The sequence below is a fragment of the Hyla sarda genome, chromosome 8 (genome assembly GCF_029499605.1).
Source record: "Hyla sarda isolate aHylSar1 chromosome 8, aHylSar1.hap1, whole genome shotgun sequence".
NCBI lineage: Eukaryota > Metazoa > Chordata > Amphibia > Anura > Hylidae > Hyla > Hyla sarda.
In genome coordinates, this window is record NC_079196.1 from 171518176 (window position 1) to 171542007 (window position 23832).

The 23832-nt window shown below is 44.0% G+C and overlaps 1 protein-coding gene across 1 annotated transcript in view; it reads left to right on the plus strand.

The window, feature by feature from the left end:
* Nucleotides 1–1098: 1098 nt before the first annotated feature.
* RHBDF1 (rhomboid 5 homolog 1) overlaps nucleotides 1099–23832 on the plus strand; it is a 163569-nt gene continuing 140835 nt past the window's right edge. Inside the window, exon 1 of the mRNA XM_056533504.1 lies at nucleotides 1099–1357. The gene's annotated coding sequence lies outside the window, so the exon portion shown is untranslated. The remainder of the gene's footprint in view (nucleotides 1358–23832) is intronic.

Sequence of the window (23832 nt, forward strand, 5' to 3'; positions counted from 1 at the left end):
CCATGTGCAACGTTTTGGCTACATAGGGAACCAATAAAAGACAACAGCTCTTTTCACTTTACTTGGAGTCTTTCACCTTTGTTGCTGTGGCCTTGGAACTGTAATATATATATATATATATATATACAGTGACCCCCCCGACCTACGATGGCCCCGACATACGATCATTTCAACATACGATGGCCTCTCAGAGGCCATCGCAAGTTGAAGGCAGCATCAACATACGATACTTTTGTATATCGGGGCCATCGCATAAACGGCTATCCGGCAGCGCAGACTGCTTCAGCTGCCACCGGATAGCCGTTTACGGTGCCCCGTGTGGTCTGCTGACGATCACTTACCTGTCCTCGGGGCTCCGTTGCGTTCTCTTCGGCATCCTTGCATCGTCGGTGCTCTCCATCGTTGTCATCACGTCGCTGCGCACGCTGTCCCATCATCCAATAGGAGCAGCGTGCGTAGCGACGTGATGGCGGCAACGGAGAGCGAGGATGCCGGGGAAGCCGGAGCGTCGGGGACACCCCGGGGACGTGGCGACAGCGATGGACAGCGACATCCCGAGCAGTGGTGACGAGTGGTGACGGTCCGGAGCGGCGGGGACAGGTGAGTACAACTTCCTCTAACAGTGGTCTTCAACCTGCGGACCTCCAGATGTTGCAAAACTACAACTCCCAGCATGCCTGGACAGCCGTTGGCTGTCCGGGCATGCTGGGTGTTGTAGTTTTGCAACATCTGGAGGTCTGCAGGTTGTAGACCACTTTCCTATACTTTACATTGCACGGATCCCTCAACATACGATGGTTTCAACCAACGATGGTCCGTTTGGAACGGATTACCATCGTATGTTGTGGGACCACTGTATGTGTATATATATATATATATATATATATACACACACACACTGGCTCACCAGCACCCTCGGTACTTCTTGATCATGTCACCCTTCCCTTCTGCAGCAGTAGATGATGGTGTCTTGTATGTTGGGAAGTCGCTCCGGAAAGTTTAGCAGGTCTCGGCTCTCTGGCGCCCCTAGTGGCGTCTCGCAGGCACGCAGCCCAGAGACACGCTGAACTGGTTAGGCTGCTGTAACAATGTGACATTTATGAGGCTCCTCCTTGTGTACAAGTCCCGGCTGCCGGCGCTGATAGGTGGATGTGGAGGGTGTCCCTGTTCTCCAGACTTGTGTGCACTGCAGAAAGTTACCGGAGCCTGGAACCCCCGGGATTCTTAGCACTATTCGGCACTTTTTTCACTTGTGGCCCCAGCTGGGATTTACACTGGGGAGCCCGTGGGATCTAGAGCCCGGAGCCCGCTCTCTGTCCTACTGTCCTGCCGGGGGATGAGTGCAGCCCTGTGACTGGTGAGTGTCAGCTCCGAGCCCCAGACTGAGGAAATAACATGGAAGCCTACACTAGTGTATACTCACACATGGACGGAATACATGGGCACATATACACAAATACAGATAATACAACTCTATTATATACACCTATACACAAGCATACAGAGATATACACACATATACACAAATAACGATAATACAACTCTATTATATACACCTATACACAAGCATACAGAGATATACACACATATACACAAATACAGATAATACAACTCTATTATATACACCTATACACAAGCATACAGAGATATACACACATATACACAAATAACGATAATACAACTCTATTATATACACCTATACACAAGCATACAGAGATATACACACATATACACAAATACAGATAATACAACTCTATTATATACACCTATACACAAGCATACAGAGATATACACACATATACACAAATACAGATAATACAACTCTATTATATACACCTATACACAAGCATACAGAGATATACACACATATACAGATAATACAACTCTATTATATACACCTATACACAAACATACAGAGATATACACACATATACACAAATACAGATAATACAACTCTATTATATACACCTATACACAAACATACAGAGATATACACACATATACACAAATACAGATAATACAACTCTATTATATACACCTATACACAAACATACAGAGATATACACACATATACACAAATACAGATAATACAACTCTATTATATACACCTATACACAAACATACAGAGATATACACACATATACACAAATACAGATAATACAACTCTATTATATACACCTATACACAAACATACAGAGATATACACACATATACACAAATACAGATAATACAACTCTATTATATACACCTATACACAAACATACAGAGATATACACACATATACACAAATACAGATAATACAACTCTATTATATACACCTATACACAAGCATACAGAGATATACACACAGATATTAACATACAGATACACCACCTAGACACATACTTTATACTGTACATACACACCTCACATACACAAATATACAAAATACACACAACTACACAGATACACCACCTAGACACATACTTTATACTGTACATACACACCTCACATACACAAATATACAAAATACACACAACTACAATATATACACCTATACACAAACATACAGAGATATACACACATATATTAACATACAGATACACCACCTAGACACATACTTTATACTGTACATACACACCTCACATACACAAATATACAAAATACACACAACTACAATATATACATGTACAAACAAACATACTGATACATACACACATATATTAATATACAAATACACCACCTAGACACATACTTTATACTGTACATACACACCTCACATACACAAATATACAAAATACACACAACTACATCATATACACGTACAAACAAACATACTGATATATACACACATATAGTAACATACAGATATATATATATATATATATACACACAGATATATCATACAGATACATACACACCACATATACATGTTATACTGTACATACACACCACATATAATACACACCTACATTATACACACTCATACACAAACATACAGATATATATATACACACATATACAGATAGATAGATACACACCACATATAGATACTAACTGTCTACACATACAGTATGCAAACACACCACATATGCACAGACATTATACTGTACATACACACCACCTTTTCACAAATGAACGCATATATATATATATATATATATATATATATATATATAAAACGTACACACAAGTACATTTCATACACATACAAACACACAGATGTATATATACACTGCCTATATACATACAGTATACAAACTACCACATGTATACAGAAATAGATAGATATACAATATAGAGTACATTCACACAATGACATTTTATACACATACACACAAACATACAGATATATACTCAGACATATACGAACCTACAGATAAATACACCATATATACAGACTTACAGAAATATGCATACACAGCACTTACAACATTCTAACACTCCACATATACAAACTTGCAGATACACACCCCGTGCACACACTTAATGTACATGTGTAAATTGTCCACACCACATATATAATATACACACATTGAGATGTTACAACTGAGCGCCCTTCATACAGCTGAGTATACAGTATCTCATAACTGAGTCATGTGAGACTTTAGTCACTCGTCATTGGAGTAAATGGATAAACCTGGATACAGATTACCCAACGCTGATCATTCGTTACATAAGAGGAAACACATAGGATACAAATTGTTTCTCTTTACTTTTCCATATTTGGAAATAGACATATAGTATATATCTGAGGCTGCATTCACACTACGTTAACACTACGGTGGTTTCGTGCTAATTAGCACTTCATCCGGCCTCCTGGAGGCCGGATGAAGTGCTAATTAGCACGAAACCACCGGCCCCCGTCTCATTTCTTCCATGTGCCCTCCTTGACCCAGCGATGGACGCGGTGAGTGCGGGATCATTCCGTCTATTTTACTGTCATTGTATGACTCCGTTTAGCTCATTAAAGTGAATGGGTTTCGGCGCCGGTCCGGCTGGGATACGGGAGCGCCCGGTTTTGAAATTTCCCAACCAGATCCAGCAGCCGTAGGCAGCAAACATAGTGTGAATGCAGCCTAAGGCTGGGGTCACACCACGTTTTTCAAATACGGTAACCGTATACGGTTTTCCGCAGAAAACGTATACGACCGTATACGAAACCGTATGCATAGAGAATGCATTGTAAACAGTATTCCAAATGTTGTGTACGGTTGCATCCGTTTTGCCTCGGATACGGTTTTGCTGATTTTTCAACCGTAGGCAAAAACGCTGTTGACCACGTTTTTGCCTCCGGTTGGAAAACCGTATGCGAACCGTATGCGGTTCTTTTAACATTGTTGTCTATGAGAACCGTACAGAGAATTTCAGAATACGGTTGCACACGGTTTTTCTAATCCATTTTTGGAGTTGACACATGCGCAGATTGGAATTTCAATAGAACAATAGTAACTTTATTAAATTGCTGGAAAACTAATTCCAGCAAAATAGCAAAACCGTTGGCAAAAACTGATGCAAACGGATAGAACCGTACGGGGAAAAACTGTATACATTTTAATTTGGAGTCATACGGTTGTATACGGTTGCATATGGTTTTTGCCATACGTTTTTTAGCGGAAAACCGTAAACGGTAACCGTATTTGAAAAACGTAGTGTGAACCCAGCCTAACACAGTACAGTCATTTTTGATCTTGTTACCAGACTAAATCTTACTGGTTATAGTAGTTCCTTCATATTATTTTGTTACCAGATTGAATCTTACTGGTTGGAATAGTTCTACCATTCACCATATTTGATGAGCCAGAATTACCTCTCAGGTTGTCCTGTTCTATTGGGCCTTAGAGGTTGCTTTTGTCTCTAATTCTTTGATAATTGCATTGTTTTCATTTGGTGGTTTTTATTGAAGTTATTAATAAATTGTAGTTTTAATACGGCACCCCTTTAAAGGGGTACTCCCGTGGAAAACTTTTTTTTTTTAAATCAACTGGTGCCAGAAAGTTAAACAGATTTGTAAATCACTTCTATTAAGAAATCTTAATCCTTCCAGTACTTTTTAGGGGCTGTTATACTAAAGAGAAATACAAAAAAGAAATGCATTTCCTGTGATGTCCTGACCACAGTGCTGACCTCTGCTGTCCATTTTAGGAACTGTCCAGAGCAGCATATGTTCGCTATGGGGATTTTCTCCTGCTCTGGACAGTTCCTAAAATGGACAACAGAGGTCAGCAGAGAGCACTGTGGTCATGACATCAGAGGAAATGCGTTTTCTTTTTTTGGATTTCTCTTTAGTATATAGCCCCTAAAATGTACTGGAAGGATTAAGATTTTTTAATAGAAGTGATTTACAAATCTGTTTAACTTTCTGGCACCAGTTGATTTTAAAAATAAAATTCTTCGGGAGTACCTCTTTAACTTTTTGGCAGTAGAGTCAGTCCCTGCGAAGTGGAAAGGGTGGCCGTGTTTTTTGTAATTCTGTTTACTCATTATATTTACTATTCATTCGTGTGTTTACTGGACATGTGGATGTGCTGATCACAAATGTAAGAAAAGGTGTTTGGTGACCTTAATTTATCACTATGGCTGTGAGCCCTTGTGCTTGGTGGTCCTATGGTCAACCACCCCTCAGACCCCTCAGTACAAATTTGCTGCTCAGGGGAGTTGTACTTCAGGACTTGCCCGCCTGTTTCCAGATCTGTGGAGCTATTGACACTGTAAAGTAAATCCCCACCAGTAAGGCTTCTTTCACACTGCCGCTGCGCCCGACAAGAATGGCCGTCAGATTCTCCTTTTCTTTTTTTTTTTTGAGTTTGACAGCTGTCATTTTGAGGGGGCGCAACAGGCAACAGCGGGTCCCAATGGACTCGATTATAGTCAATGGGGTCCATCGGGCGCCGCTGTTTTCAGTGGAAGTTGTGGGAGGAAAAAACATTGCATGATGTATTTTTCCTCCTACTATTCTCCCGGCAGCCCCGACAGCCGTCACACGGTGACAACGGTAGCGTGGAAGGATTTGTTGGAGTATTTATCAATTTTGTCTGACAGTTTCTTTTTACCCTTTTTCTTTTCACTTTGGTTTTCGTGGACATGCACCAAATTTATCATTTGGTGCAAGTTGTTAGTAATTTTGGCTCAAATGTTGAAATCAGCTGTTCACAGCGCCTTTTATACAGAACTTACCGCCACAGAGGACGCGTATTTTACCCTGTAGAGCAGCCATTTCGGAGTCCCTCCTGCAGTATATCAGCAAGCGACGTGAGTTATTTTCTTTTGTGGGGTTTATAGCCACCATGTGAAATGGATTTTAGTTTCAACTTGCGGACCTCCAGATGTTGCAAAACTACAATTCCGGGCATGCTTGGAGCTGTAGTTTTGCAACATCTGGAGGTCCGCAGGTTGGAGACCACTGCTTTAGTGCTTACCTTTCCTGAAGCTGTGTGGCCATGTCCAATGCTGGCTCAACGGAGGGTGAAGGTTCCACAGAGACAACTATGTCGCAGGATTGTATTGAGCAGCCCTGGAGGCGTCGCTGATTTCACCAAAAATATTTTTTATGTATTTTGACGCCTTTACATTTTCTGACATTGCTAAGTGTGTTTTCCATGTGCAAAATTTCGCCAAAAAAACCTCTAAAGGCGCAAAATTGCACCAAAGATCGATTGCCGCAAATGATGAATTACTGACTAAAGTTGAAATCACACACAGGACCGTGTGATTTTGAGAAAGTTGAAAAAATGACAGTGGAGAAGATGCGCCAAACTTTGGCGCAAAAAGACACTGCGCCTAAGTATTGCGCCAAAGTTACGTGAAAAAAAACACATAAATCCTTTGATAAATACCCCGCAATATGTACTGTGGCTGCCGGTACTGGTGGACATGAAGGTAGTAGGTATGGGATTCTGTATGTTTGTATTATATATATTTATTTTTTATGAGCAGTTCTTTATACAGCTTATTGCCTGGATATCACTGAAATGTGTGGCACGGTGCTGGTGTTTGCTCTGCTGTATTGTTGGACTGTACAATTTCAGTTTCACTTGTCAGTCCTCTCTTTGGTGACATTTTTTTTTCATCTTTAACTTTGATCTTTTATGGCCTTTTATGGTACAGAATATATGTATGTGTTCAGTATATACTCTGAGATCAATCCCTCATTTTATACAGCATGAATGTCTTAAAATAACATTCCATTTATAAACCTGAACTAGCTGTATAATATGGCTGAGGTTACACCCATGCATAGTGGCAACTGCTTTAAGGGATTTTTTCTATCTTATAATGTCAAGCCACATCGCTGGGATATGCCATTCCTTTATGATCAGTAGTAGGAAGGGAATGCAGTACTGGGAATGCAACTGTGCAGGGGGGAAAACAGTGAAGAGGACATAGTGTTGAACCAGTACTTCAACTTCTTCATTCTGATGATTGGTGAGAGTTACAGAGGTTGCAACCCCCTCTCCCTCCCCTCCTTAATTGATATATTATTAATATGACATCACTTTATTAAAAAAGTCCTATCCCTTTAAGAAACTAAAGCATATCTGTGTTTTCAAAAACTATAGTGCGTACATGAGGAATAACACACAGCTCTGCGTATTGCGAGACTTGTATTCTGCATTTTTCACCAATTTTCCCTTCTTCAGGTTCCATCTCTAATTGTCAGTTTTCCCTCAGCTCAAGAGTGGGTGTGGATTAGCGGCTATGGTATCTCATTTACTTAGCACATAAAAAAGAGGAAATTCTGCTCCTTTATCTCAAACACATATAAAACAGCACAGCATAGAGGACATTATACAGCAGTACTGAGCAGTGTAAGCTGAGAATCCAGTACTTCCTAACATAGGAAAACAATTACTATGGCAGCAGTATTCTTTCTCTCTCAGCATCTTCTTTCTCCTCCTCCTCCAACTTTTCTTTGATTTTTTTTATGGGCGGTAATTGTAACTGGTCCATCAGTGTAGCTGAAAATTTGGTCTGTTCTTTGTCTCATGACAGATTTTAGAAGTGAATTGTGCATAAATGATCAGTGCAGAAGGCAGAGCAGAGATAAAGTGACTGTTAAGTAAAGAAGTCTATTTTCTCTAGTAAGATATATATTACGTTTCTGATATTTGTTTAAACTGTCAAATTATGCAAAATTTGTTGAAGCAACAGCTGTCATTTAACTTTTTAGAAAGTTAGAAAGTTTTTTAAAAGTTATGGTCTTATGCAGGTCTCTAAACTGTAGCGCTGTAGCTACACCCCTCAGTGTGCCCCAACAGCTTTCAGGATATGTGGATGCCTTAGAGTGGATTCTCCTCATCAGACACCAGAGCGAGACCATGTATTACATTCATTCCTATGGATAGACCACTAACGTAAAATGCCTGTAAAACATAAAACACCTTTTAAATATGACTTGTGTAGATTCAAAACAGCATAGTTTAAGTTTAATACCTGATCTGACACAGACTTTATGTTAGGGATATTTCACCTGACATCCCCTTTGATAAGGCTGTGGTTGTTAGACATTGTATCCTTAGCAACAAGACATATGACAAAGCTGGATTGACACAACCATGACAGCACAGAAGTGGAAATAGCGGCTCAGCAGCATTCTTGTCCATCTCCATCCCAGGCTATGATATTACTCTCATTAAAAATGGTTTTAGGTGGAGATCCTCCGTAAATGTACAGATGTATTCCCTGTCACCTTACTGTCTGGAATGTTATCCACAGCCTCATATATGTCTAACATCACTTCTATGCAGTATTTCATGGTAGTTCCTTGGTGGCGTTGTAGCACCATAAGGCATGGTCCAAGGGAGGATCCTCTTATTTTAGATGCTGTAATTGAGTTTACCAGGAGTAAACCCCCCCCCCCCCCACCCCTACGTTATATGGAGCACATGGTTTAGTGTAAAGGATGAGCCTTATGTTCTTAGCCATAAAGGGGTTCTCCCAAAAATTACAAATTATCACCTAGTATAAAGAAAAAAGGAAGAGAAAAACCAATGGGGTGCTCCCTAGTGTAGTATTTCTGGAATAAAAAGTAAGGGTGCAACTACCCACCAACAGCACCCAAGGTGACGCACTGACCTTGAGTGGATGTGTAGAGAGGTCAGTGGGGTCTCTGATGTGTGGTTGAGGGTATGCAAAGGTAGATTTGTCACAGTCTGCTGCTCTCACCCCTTTATTCCGTGTACCCAAGGGAGACAGACAACAAGGTAATATGAAGGGTATAGAAAATCCTTTTTTTTTTTTTTTTTTGAGAGCACTACTGTATCTCGACGGGAGTCAAATGAAGCAGAGATAAAGCCGGCACTTACGCAGGACTAGCTTTTATTGGTAAAAGAAGTCAAAAGTAAAACAGGACAACGCGTTTTGGCGCACACTCGCACCTTCCTCAAGTCCACAAATATAATTTTTGTGTAGTACTGCGTAAGTGCCGGCTTTATCTCTGCTTCATTTGACTCCCGTCGAGATACAGTAGCGCTCTCAAAAAAAAACAAAACATATTTTCTATACCCTCCAAATTATCACCTATGAACTGGCATCATTGTTGTCCTAGATGTCAGACAATATTCTGAATGAGATATTCACCTTTCAAGAAGACAACTGTTTTAACAAGACTCCCCAGTGACCAACATATTTGTCTGGGCCATAGAGGGGCATGAAGCCATCTCTCCTTGTGAAATGTACAAATGTAGGAGTTAGACGAAACTGCAGTCTCCAATATGAGCACCAGCTGTTCTTCAGCATTGTGACTCACTTTGCTTGTCTTCAGAGGAGCATGATCATCCAGAGTAGTCACCTACTGACTACTCCCCGCTTGTTGCTAGGCAGCAGCCTAAACATACATGGGTCTCACTTATAACCCCAAGCCTAATAGGTTATGCTGTGTGGACACTGAAATAAACCTTGTTCCGATAGAACATATAAAACAACTTAAAAGTAAATGGTCCAACGCGTTTCGGGGTGTGAAAGACACTGAGGAAGGGGTTAGAACACATTGGCCCTCATTTACTATTGTAAACCCGACTTGTTTTGTCGTTATTTTTTTGGCGCATCTTTGTCTGCGCCATGTCGCAGACATCGTGGGCCAGTCTGCGACACGATGCAACATTTTTTCCCGACGGACCCGATGTGGATTCTCCCAAACCCGAAAAAGGGGCGTAACCCGACATTTCTGAGCTTTCCCACGTATTTATAAAGGTTTCCAACCCGAATTTGTTGGATTGTTGTGGATTTTTTCCCGACAACTCAGAGGAGCTGGAAACCAAAACCAACAAAACCCACGTGCGACAAACGGGATGCGACATAATAATAAATACCAGGGGAAAAAAGCAGTCGGGTAAGAAAGCAACATAGACTTACAACCCGATTTTCTAAGTAAATGAGGGCCATTGTCCGTTAACCTCATACATTTTTTGTTGTAGAGCTGTCCATTCCATTTTATTTATTCCTTTATATGTAAAAACTTGCTGACAGGTCCAATATAAATTCAGAAAAGCATGTGTTATATATTTTTTTGCTTCAAGAGGTATTCCTATCTCTTAAAGCGATAGCATATTACAAGGATTGCCATTACTGTATGATCAGTTGGGGTCTTACCTTTGGGAGCCCCACCAATCTCAAGGAAGAATGGGCTGTCTGATTCTTTTTCTGTCTTTATTGTTGGGCTCTTTTCCTGGCGGATTATGCCGTGTGTGACATGTCCAGGCAGTGTGCTATTAAAGGTGTCACTATTTTATGGTGGTTTGATTGACAGTGTGCACTTACCATTGTCTCTATTCATGGCCACTTGCTGTCAGCGTACCTTCGAACTGTGCAGAGCAGTGCGTCCCATTAGATTGGCAGTGTGTAATGCGCTCTGTAGTTGCAGAGTACACTCCCATGTTCCCATGAAACGGAGTTTTTACGTGTGCCATAGAAACTGCTCTGTCACAACATGCAAGGTGACTTGATGCCCTCCCAATGGAGAAGAAGCTGGGATCTGAGGCAACAACCCACTTAGAAAGATGTGAAAATGTATGTGCTATACCAGTGGGCTTCAACCTGCGGACCTCCAGATGTTGCAAAACTACAACTCCCAGCATGCCCGGACAGCCAACGGCTCTCAGGGCATGCCGGGAGTTGTAGTTTTGATACATCTGGAGGTCCGCAGGTTGAAGATCACTGTTGGGTGCAGAATATTTTTTTTCTATATTTTGCACCTTTAAAATTGGGTTCGTTTTATATGCCGGTGCGTCCTATAGGGCGAAAAATACGGTAGGTAAATGCATTCATGGAAATGTCTGACTGGACCTGTAAGATTCACACTGTATTACCTCCTATGCAGTGGTCTTCAATCTGCGGACCTCCAGATGTTGCAAAACTACAACTCCCAGCATGCCCGGACAGCCGTCGGCTGTCCGGGCATGCTGGGAGTTGTAGTTTTGCAACATCTGGAGGTCCGCAGGTTGCATACCACTGTGCGCTATACTGTTAACATTATTTTACCTGAATTGTAGTTAGGTAAGGTTGTAGTGAGCTCGGCATAGGTCTATATAACTATGCAGAAGAGTTCAGAAAAAAAATGTAAATTCAGTCGTTTCACAGTACACAGGGTGTGTGTCTAGTTCCTCAAGAATTTCTCACGAGATAGATAGCTGGAGCCAGCCTGCGCTGCCAGTTATAGCTCTGCTATCACAAAGCAGATTCTGTTCCCAGCCAAAGAGCACATGACACTTCTTTTCCTGCCTAAAAGGGGTTTTCCGGGGGATAAAAAATATATATAATAAAAAAAAAAAAAAAAAACTCTGTCTAAAATGTTAAAATACTTCTCTGTGTACTTGTACCCTAACAATATATATGTGTTTACACGCTGGCACAATAACATGTCCTCCATAGTGACTTCACTCCTGTGACTGTCCTGCCTGTTTATGAGAGCATCATCGCGCGGGTCACTGTGCAGACATGTAAGCGGACTTGTGCTGGGTCACATGACAAGCGAAAGTGACAAAACTGTGTTGTGGTCTATTGCATAAAAATTTTTTATTTATTTTTACATTGGAAGAGTTTAAAAAAAAAAAATAGATCATGGTAAAAATATTGCGCCACTTTTGGCGTAATCTAAGTTTCAACGAATCAATGCCTCCCGGACAATTGACGAGGAAGTTCAAAGCCTTATGTTTGTATTTTATTTATTTATATATTTTAAATTTTTTTGTTAAAATGCTCAGATTTGCTGCGGGTGAGTTGCAGAATATGTGCTGCGTTTCTAAACAAAAGCAGATTAATGTATTTTAGATCAGTTCTTTTAAGATCTGCTGCAGATTAGTTGCTGAAAATCTACAGCAGATCTGCATTTGTTTCGCGACTGGGGGAGGACAGCAAGATGGAGGCCACCAGTTATATTAAAGGGGTATTCCAGGCAAAACCTTTTTTTATATATATATATTAGGGATCGACCGATTATCGGTATGGCCGATATTATCGGCCGATAATCACGATTTTGGGCATTATCGGTATCGGCAATTATCTTGCCGATAAGCCGATAATGCCCCGTCCCCTGCCCCGCCCCCACTGCACCGCGACCGCCACCCCTTCGACCCGCCGCACCGCACCCCCGACCCACCGCACCGCGTCGCACCCCCCACCGTGATGCTAGGCGGTATATCGGTATGGATTTTTTCCCATACCGCTATACCGGTCGGGCCCCTCCCCCACCCTCCGAGTCAATAAAAAATTAAACTTACCCGTAATGGGGGTGGTCCAGGCCATCCTTTCTTCATGTAGTGTCCGGGGGCGTTCCGGGTGGAGGGTGGTCCGGTCCGGGCTGTCCTTCTTCTCCGGCGGTCATCTTCTCCACTCCGGGCAGGCTCCGGCCTAGTACGCTGCATAGACGCCGCTACGCCGTGACGTCAGGTGCGTCGCTGCACACGGGCGTCACTGCGCAGCGGCGTCTATGCAGCGTACTAGGCCGGAGCCTGCCCGGAGTGGAGAAGATGACCGCCGGAGAAGAAGGACAGCCCGGACCGGACCACCCTCCACCCGGAACACCCCCGGACACTACATGAACGATGGATGGATGGCCCGGAGCACCCTGGCAGGTAGGGGAGAGAAGCGGGTGGTGGCCGTTGGCTGTCCGAGCATGCTGGGAGTTGTAGTTTTGCAACATCTGGAGGTCCGCAGGTTGAAGACCACTGGTATAGGAGGTTATACTCACGTGTCCCCGCCGCTCCGGACCCGTCACCGCAGCCCTGGATGTCGCTCCATCGCTGTCGCCGCATCCCCGTGGTGTCCCCGACGTTCCGGACGTCTTCTTCCCCGGGATCCACGCTCTCCGTCGCCGTCATCCCGTCGCTACGCACGGCGCTCCTATTGGATGACGGGACAGCGTGCGCGACGACGTGATGACGTCGAAGGAGAGCGCCGGCCATGCAGGGGATCCCGGCATGGAGCAGATACCGAGGAGGCAGGTAAGGTCCCTCCCGGTGTCCTGTAAGCTGTTCGGGACGCCGCGATTTCACCGTGGCGGTCCCGAACAGCCCCACTGAGCAGCCGGGTTAGTGTCACTTTCCCTTCAGATGCGGTGTTCAGATTTGATCGCCGCGTCTGAAGGGTTAAAGGGGTAGTCCAGTGGTGAAAAACTTATCCCCTATCCTAAGGATAGGGGATAAGTTTGAGATCGCGGGGGTCCGACCGCTGGGGCCCCCTGCGATCTCTCTGTACGGGGGCCAGGCTCTCCGGCCAGATAGCGGGTGTCGACCCCCGCACGAAGCGGCGGCCGACACGCCCCCTCAATACATCTCTATGGCAGAGCCGGAGATTGCCGAAGGCAGCGCACCGGCTCTGCCATAGAGTTGTATTGAGGGGGCGTGTCGGCCGCCGCTTCGTGCGGAGGTCGACACGCCCCCTTCCCGCGGGCTGTCGGGGCTCCGTACAGAAGATCGCAGGGGGCCCCAGCGGTCGGACCCCCCGCAATATCAAACTTATCCCCTATCCTTAGGATAGGGTATAAGTTGTTCACCACTGGGTCACCACTGGACTACTCCTTTAATACAGGGCATCACAGCGATTGGTGATGTGCTGTATTAGCCGCGGGTCCCGGTCGTTGATGGCCGCAGGGACCGCCGCGTTAGGTGTGTGTATTCGCCGTATAAGATGCACCAACTTTTCCCCCCCAGTTTTGGGAAGAAAAAGTGCGTCTTATATGGCGAAAAATACGGTACTTCTGACGTAACGCTGCGATGAGATGTGAGCAGCGTAATGTTGTGTTTTTTTTGTTATTTTTTTATAAGGTGTGAATGAGTCTTTTCAGTATGCCTGTCTGTTAGTATAAAACATAGAACTTGGAGACTTATCTTATGGCATTGACGGTAGCTCCGCAGTGTACATTAGGTCACATAACAGACCTCTTAGCTGTCAGGAACTGGAGAAGGTCTCTAAATGATGGATTATAAGGCTGTGTTCATGTGTTCAGCATACATTGTGGTGCCACCAAAATTGTACTGGGCTCTCATAGTGGTCTTTCACTGATTTTCCGAAATCTAGGCAGAATTGCAGCGGCTTTAACCATGATTTCAGATAATAGTCCCACAATGCATCCGCAACATGTGAACACAGCCGGAGGAGTGGATCCTGTAATGAATGTTCATTAACATCCATTTTTGTTAAAGGGGTTATCCAGGAAAAAAAACTTTTTTTTATATATCAACTGGCTCCAGAAAGTCAAACAGATTTGTAAATTACTTCTATTAAAAAATCTTAATCCTTTCAGTGCTTAAGAGCTGCTGAAGTTGAGTTGTTCTTTTCTGTCTAAGTGCTCTCTGATGACACCTGTCTCGGGAACTGTCCAGAGTAGAAGCAAATCCCCATAGCAAACCTCTTCTACTCTGTGCAGTTCCCGAGACAAGCAGAGATGTCAGCAGAGAGCACTGTTGCCAGACAGAAAACAACGACTCAACTTCAGCAGCTGATAATTATTGGAAGGATTAAGATTTTTTAATAGAAGTAATTTACAAATCAGTTTAACTTTCTGGAGCCAGTTGATATATATATATATATATATAAAAAGTTTTTCCCTCGAATACCCCTTTAAGATACCCAGACAAAGGAAAGACTAGTTTGTATATAGGCTTAGATAGTGATCCTCATGCACAGCGTACAGATCTTTTGGGTTGTTCTCAATATGCAGGTTTTTGTACCTACCAAAAATGGTCCACAAAATGACAACCAGTCAACATCCGAAGATTTATGGGTGCTCAGGCTCGGTGATGCTCATGGGCAGAGAAAGCTACCCTGGTTTGATCATGCAGATGAAGGGGTTAAAGGGGTATTCCGGGCAAAAACATCTTATCTCCTATCCAAAGGATAGGGGATAAGATGTCTGATCGCGGGTGGGGTGGGGGGGGTGGGGGTGTTTCGGCAGCACCCGCATTCTATGCGGAACTGCGTCTCTAGTTTCGGAAACCCCCAGGTTTCCGGGACTGGAGACGTGATGTAATGCCACGCCCCCTCCATTCATGTCTATGGAAGGGGGCGTGATGTCCGGAGGTTTCTGAAACTAGAGACGCAGCTCAGCATAGAATGCGTGTGCTGCAGGGAGATCGCGGGGGGGGGGGGGGGCGGGATAGGGGGTCCCAGCAGCGGGTCCCCTGCGATCAGACATCTTATTCCTTATCCTTTGGATAGGGGATAAGATGTTTTTGCCCGGAATACCCCTTTAACTGTAGTCGGTTCAGAGGTAGCAGTTACACCTGAGCCCTGGTGTTTGAGGGGTCCCCAATGTCCCTCTAGCAAATAATAAGCCACCATTACAAAGGCACTGTAGCACATATTGCTGAATAAGTTAACACCTCCTAAATCTGTCACACCATACACCTGCCCACACTGCAAACCCGTCAGAACCCATGTTGATCACTGTACAATTCGGAAAGTGCCCTTAGTGGAAAAGTGGGCATCATAATTGGACCATAGGCCAATAGAGAACGGTGGCCTGATCTGAAGAATCAAGTTTTCTCATATATCATGTGGACAAGTGTGTATTCCTTACCTAGGGAAGAGATAGCGCCAGGATGCACTATGGCAAGATGGCAGTCCAGCAGAGGCAGTGTGATGCTAGAATGGTCCTGGCATTCATGCCGATGTTATGGGGACGATGTGACTATTCACCTAAACATTATTGCAGACCAATAACACTGTCTAAGGGCTCGTTCACACAGGCGGATTTGGAGGAGAGCTTGTCCCCATTCAAACTTGCATGTAAGTTCACTAGGAAATCCGCCTGTGTGAACAAGCCCTTATAGCAGTAATTCCCAACCAGGGTGCCTCCAGATGTTGCAAAACTACCACTCCCAGCATGCCCGGACAGCCAAAGGCTGTCCGGGCATGCTGGGAGTGGTAGTTTTGCAACATCTGGAGGCACCCTGGTTGGGAAACCCTGCCTTATAGTAATGGTTTAACCCCTTAAGGACCAGGCCATTTTACACCTTAGGACCAGAGCGTTTTTTGCACATCTGACCACGGTCACTTTAAGCATTAATAACTCTGAGATGCTTTTACCGAATATTCTGATTCTGAGATTGTTTTTTCGTGACATATTCTACTTTATTTTGGTGGGAAATTTTCGGCTTTACTTGCATCCTTTTTTCGTGAAAAAATGCAAAAATTTCATGAAATTTTTGAAAATATTGCATTTTTCTAACTTTGAAGCTCTCTGCTTGTAAGGAAAATGGATATTCCAAATAATTTTATTTTTATTCACAAATACAATATGTCTACTTTATGTTGGCATCATAAAATGGACATATTTTTACTTTTTGAAAAAATTAGAGGGCTTCAAAGTAGAGCAGCAATTTTCAAAAATTTCATGAAAATTGCCAAATCTGAAGGGACAGATGTTACAGAACTACAACTCCCAGCATGCCTGGGTGGTCTAGGCATGCTGAGAGTTGTAGTTTGGCAACATCTGGAGGGCTACAGTTTGGGCACCACTGTAACAGTGGTCCCCAAACTGTAACCCTCCAGATGTTGCAAAACTACAACTCCCAGCATGCCCAGACAGCCTTTGGCCCAGATCAGCCCAGAATAGGAGAAAATCGCATGTCTGAATTGACATGCGATTTTCTGCGATCGCCGACATGCGGGGGTCCCGGGACCCCCCTCGGCATTTGCACGGCATGCCTGCTGAAAGATTTCAGCAGGCTTGCCGTTCCGATCTCTGCCCGGCGCGCGGCAGAGATCGGAAATACAACAGGACGTTCTCTAACGTCCTTGGGCATTAAAGCCCAGGTAGCGGGGACGTTCCAGAACGTCCTATGTCCTAAAGAGGTTCAAGAGGTATTCCAGGCAAAAACTTTTTTATATATATCAACTGGCTCCAGAAAGTTAAAAAGATTTGTAAATTACTTCTATTAAAAAAATCTTAATCCTTTCAGTACTTATGAGCTTCTGAAGTTAAGGTTGTTCTTTTCTGTCTAAGTGCTCTCTGATGACACGTGTCTCGGGAAACGCCCAGTTTAGAAGAGGTTTGCTATGGGAATTTGCTTCTAAACTGGGCATTTCCCGAGACAGGTGTCATCAGAGAGGACTTAGACAGAAAAGAACAACCTTAACTTCAGAAGCTCATAAGTACTGAAAGGATTAAGATTTTTTAATAGAAGTAATTTACAAATCTGTTTAACTTTCTGAAGCCAGTTGATATATATAAAAAAGTTTTTGCCTGGTCACCCCTTTAATGGCTGTGGCCTCTTACAGCTGGATGATGCTCCTTGCACACTGCAAAAATTGCTCAGGAATGGTTTGGAACCAGACAAAGAGTCCAAAGTGATAAAGTGGTACTCCGGCCCTAGACATCTTGCCACGCCCACTCCCATAGATTTGCATTGAGGGGGCAGGGCATGATGTCAAGAGAGGGCGGAGCCGTGACATCACAATACTCCGGCCCCTGTTCATCAGACACAGAGCGATCTTTGCTCCGTGAGGCTGATGATAAGTGGGTGCTGTAGGGAGATCGTGGGGATCCCCAGCAGCTGGCCCCCCGCGATCAGACATCTTATCCCCTATCCTTTGGATAGGGATAAGACGTCTAGGGCCGGAGTACACCTTTAACTTGACCTTCAAATTCCCCAGATCTCAATCTGATAGAGCATATGTAGAATCCATGGAGGCCCCACCTTGCAATTGACAGGGCTTAAAGGGGTACTCCGGTGTAAAAAAAAAAATTTCTTAATCAACTGGTGCCAGAAAGTTAAACAGATTTGTAAATGACTTCTATTAAAAAACCTTAATCCTTCCAGTACTTATTAGCTGCTGAATACTACAGAGGAAATGCTTTTCTTTTTGGAACACAGAGTTCTCTGCTGACATCACGAGCACAGTGCTCTCTGCTGACATCTCTGTCCATTTCAGGAACTGTCCAGAGCAGCATATGTTTGCTATGGGGATTTTCTCCTACTCTGGACAGTTCTTAAAATGGACAGAGATGGACAAATCTGTTTAACTTTCTGGCACCAGTTGATTAAAAAATAAAAAAAGTTTTCCACCAGAGTACCCCTTTAAAGGATCTACTGCTGACATCTTGTTGCCAGATACTAGAGGACACCTTCATGCTGCAGACAGAAACACATTTTTTGTTTCCATCCTCAGGGTCTTATGGAGTCCAGACCTTGAGGGGTAGGCTTTTGTTTGGCAGCACAAGAGGAACGCACACAGTATTGGCAGGTGGATTTAATGTTATGGCTGATCAGTATTTGTGGTAGGAGAATTAGGGGCTGAGTAATATTTTCTTAAAAGGGTACTCCGGTGCTTAGACATCTTATCCCCTATCCAAAGAATACAGGATAAGATGCCTGATCGTGGGGGTCCCGCCACTGGGGACCCCCATGATCTTGCACGCCGCGACCCATTAAAATCAGTCCCCGGAGCATGTTCGCTCTGGGTCTGATTACTATCGATCACGGAGCCGAAGCGTTGTGACGTCTTGTCTCCGCCCCGAGTGACATCACGCTCCGCCCCCTCAATGCAAGCCTATGGGAGGGGGCGTGACAGTTGTCACGCCCCCTCCCATAGACTTGCATTGAGGGGGCGGGGCATGACATCACACGGGGGCAGAGTCGTGATGTCACGATCTTCCGTTCCCGTGGTCGGGAGCCAGAACCTCCAGCGCTGCCGGGAGCAGATACAGGTGGGTGCAGCATGCTACACATGTGGGTGCAGACATATTATCCCAAGATGTCTAGGGGTGGAGTACCCCTTTAAGTTTGTGTAAGTGTGTGTAAGTGCACAGACAGAGTGATCCAAATGACTATTTGGCCCTGCGTACCCCAATCTGTCTTCAATTATAAAGTCTGGGATGGATTTGATCCATTTTCAGGTGTGGCCATGACAAATATTTCCTGAATGGATCAGTCTGCTGAGTGGGAAGATCAAGTGTATCATCTAATCCTATCTATATTTATTTATTCTGCCCTGTAGTCGTCATAAATATGGCCTTGTTTCTGCAGCCCTTTATATAACTGGGTTGTCCAACTACTGAAACAATGCTAAGAAATAGTTTAAAGGCTACTTGTCATGTAAAAAAAAACTTTTGACATGTTAAAAGTTTTGAGCTTACTGTATCTAGATGGCCCTATAGAATGGAGATCGGTGCGAGCTGAGGTGTAAAGCATGGTACCAGGTGCTCCCTGCTCATTCTCCCTGTCCAACCAAAACTTCAGACGTGTCTTTGTGACATGTCAAATGTAGGGATCGACCGATTATCGGTATGGCCGATATTATCGGCCGATAATCATGATTTTGGGCATTATCGGTATCGGCAATTACCTTGCCGATAATGCCCCGCCCCCCGCACCCCCTCCACCGCATTGCGACCGCCCCCCGACCCACTGCCCCGCATCGCACCCCCCATCGTAGTGCTGGGCGGTATACCGATATGGATTTTTGCCCATACTGCTATACCGGTCGGACCCCTCCCCCACCCTCCGAGTCAATAAAAAAAATTAAACTTACCCGTAATGGGGGTGGTCCGGGCCATCCATCCTCCCTTCCTGTAGTGTCCAGCGGCATTACAGGTGGAGGGTGAACCGGTCCGGGCTGTCCTTCTCCGGGGGTCATCTCGACTTCGGGTAGGTTCCGGCCTAGTACACTGCATAGACGCCGCTACGCCGTGACGTCAAGTGCGTCGCTGCGCACGGGCGTCACTACGCAGCGGCGTCTATGCAGCGTACTAGGCCGAAGCCTGCCCGTAGTGGAGAAGAGGACCCCCGGAGAAGAAGGACAGCCCGGACCGGTTCACCCTCCACCCGGAATGCCGCCGGACACTACAGGAAGGATGGATGGCCCGGACCACCCTGACAGGTAGGGGGAGAGAAGCGGGTGGTGGCGGCGGCGGCCTATGGCACCGCAAAAGCCACTGCAGTGCATTGATTTAAAGTGCCCGCTTTAAATCAATGATCTGCAGCGGTGTGGCGGGGGGATAAATAGCCGATAACTTATACCGGAATATCGGTATAAGTTATCGGCTATCGGCCCTAACCTGCACCGATTATCATATCGGCCCTAAAAAAACGATATCGGTCGATCCCTAGTCAAATGTTTTTCTAAAATGACATGTACACTTTAAATCCTTGATGACATATGTAAAAACGTGTGATAGGTTGTCCAGACATGTCAAAAGTATAGATTGCAATGGGTCTCAGTCCTGAGACCTGCTGCAATCATGAGTAATAGCTGGGTGAAGTGCATGGCAGCGCAGGCTTCATTCCCTGTCTAGAAGTCAAAGTCGACTTTTTCGCTGCATTAGTCTATGGCAGCGGTCTTCAACCTGCGGACCTCCAGATGTTTCAAAACTACAATTCCCGTCATGCATGCTGGGAGTTGTAGTTTTGCAACATCTGGAGGTTCGCATGTTGAAGACCACTGGTCTATGGAGTAAAAGAGTTGGATCAGGTGGCTGGGGAGTAAGGAGTGTTGCTGTGCACTTCACCAAGCTATTACTGATGATGGCATTGGGTCTCAGGACTGGGACCCATTGCGCTGTAAACTTTTGACAGGTCTAAACAACCTATCAAAAGTTTTTCCAAATTACACTTATTCTTTAAATGTCTACAAGCTAAACAATGACATAGTGGGATTGCTTTAAGTAATATATTATATCTTTAAAATTGTGTTCTATTTCATATAGCAAATTCAATGACTAAGAAAGGAGGCAGCTGTGGATCAAACAGAGATCAGCACTTGTATCAGGCATGGGTCTGACCATGTAAGACAACCCTGAGGCCAGGTTCACACTACGGAATATCGGGAGGAAATTTGGGCGGATTTTCCGTGCACAGCAGGTGCCAGGACTGCTCGGGCATGCTCTGTCTTAAGGGGGTACTCCGGTGAAAAACTTTATATTTTTTTTTTAAATCAACTGGTGCCAGAAAGTTAAACAGATTTGTAAATTACTTCTATTAAAAAATCTTAATCCTTCCTGTACTTATTAGCTGCTGAATACTACAGCGGAAATTCTTTTCCGTTTGAAACACAGAGCTGTCTGCTGACATCATGAGCACAGTGCTCTCTGCTGACACCTCTGTCCATTTTAGGAACTGTTCCCCGCTCGGAAATTCTGTAGGGTGAATGTAGCTTTATTCTCATGCCTCTTAGGCAACAATATTCTAAATGGGCTGACACATATGCTGTTTTGTTTATTGCTTGGAGGCAGCTTACTGTAGCAGAAACCTTCCTCCTCTGTATGAATAATTGGTGTAAACAATGGATAGTAGCCATTCACTTAATGGCGTTTATATATGAAAGAATCGTATCCAGTGGTTATTATGTCCATTGTAGTTTATCCATAAATTTAAAGGGGTACTCCGGTGGAAAAAAAAAATGCCAATCATCTGGTGCCAGAAAGCTAAACAGATTTGTAAATTACTTCTATTAAAAAATCTTAATTCTTCCAGTACTTATCAGCTGCTGTATACTCCAGAGTAAGTTGTAGTTCTTTCTGGAGTTCTTTTCAGTCTGACCACAGTGCTCTCTGCTGACACCTCTGTCCAGAGCAGGAAAGGTTTGCTATAGGTATTTGTTTATACTCTGGACAGTTCCTGACATGGACAGAGGTGTCAGCAGAGAGTACTGTGGTCAGACTTTAAAGAACTCCAGAAAGAAATACAACTTCCTTTGGAGTATACAGCAACTGATCAATACTGGAAGGATTAAGATCTTTAAATAGAAGTAATTTACAAATCTGCTTAACTCTCTGGCACCGGAGTACTCCTTTACTGACACAAGTTAAAACCAATATGACTCTAAAGGAGGCGGCATGTTACTGTTATTAAAGACCATGCATAGGAAAATATTGCAATATTTATAAATTCAGGGCCTATGATATAAGGTTAGTATATAAACAAAGGGACATGCTGGGAATTCTATCCTCCTCAAGAACAAATCCAGTGATGGCAAAGCCATGACAAGCTCCACTCCTATAACTAAGCCCTGCTCCTTCTTATGCCCCAGGCGAACAGAGAGAGAATCAAAGGAAAGAACGACCCGTTTCTCTGCCAGATTTCTAAATGGCTGTTTGTGTCAACACTTTGCAAACGTCTTTACAGACTGGCACATAGTACTTTCCTTTCTGTTTTGATTTTTTTTTATTCAATTCAGGTTTTATTCCCGTTTTCCAATATTTTCTTATTGAGACTAAATGCTGTAATTGTCCTGGTTTGCCATGAAAAGTAAAACATTCAGTAATCTCTAGAAGGATCAATAAGTAAACGTCATTGAATGTGAAGAGGTTAAATATGGCTTGAACAACTAGGGCTAAGTTCACATCTGAGTTGGAGGCTCCGATTTTTCTTTAAGATTATTTGCTCCAAAGAGGGAAAAAAATTTAAACAGGCGGATCCGCTGCATGAGCCTCCAATGCACATGTGAACCCAGCCAGCGTAGTGCAAATGGCTTTGGGGCTGGTATGCCTTCTGCCTGGATATTGTGGTATGCTGTGCGCCCTCCCAAAAAGGCCACATCTTTGAGAAGACCCTACCACCAAAACCCCACTTTTTAGTCAAGTTTGGGGTAATCATCTGTCAGTCATTAGTTTTAAAGGGGTACTCCGCCCCTAGACATCTTATCCCCTATCCAAAGGATAGGGAATAAGATGTTAGATTGCAGGGGTCCCGCTGCTGGGGACCCCCGGGATGTCGGCTGCAGGACCCACCTGTTGCGGCTGTCACGCCCCCTCCCATAGACTTGCATTGAGGGGGTGGGGCGTGACGTCACACGGGGGCGGAGTCGTGATGTCACAATCTTACGTCACCATGGTCGGGAGCCAAAGCCTCCAGCGTTTCCGGAAGCCGCAACAGGTGGGTCCTGCAGCCGACATCCCGGGGGTCCCCACCGGCGATCTGACATCTTATCCCCTATCCTTTGGATAGGGGATAAGATGTCTAGGGGCAGAGTACCCCTTTAAGGACCATACAACCATGCTCATTGTATACCTGTCACTTATGCTCAGTGTGTATCTGTCATTGAAACAATACAATGGTGACTGGTGACAGTATCTGTTCTAGGTGTAATAGTAATCTTTTCTATTGAATGCTTCCATTGATCATCACTATAATTAGTACTTAGCAGCTTGTGGTTAAACAAACAGGTGTTACTTAGATTTACATTTGAATGCCAGGTAATCTCATTATCTTCTTAAAGGGTGCAGAGTATGATTGGGATGTTTCTAAATAGAGGTAAAGCCCTTTCATTAGCACGTAGACTTTCAAAGCATTTTATTGTTTCTACAATCAATAAAGCCCAGAAGATGAGTTGAGCTTTGGACATTAATTTTTTTTTATTCCTTTCAACGCTGGACAACCTGTCTGATGTGTAGACTTAGCATCACATGCCATAGAC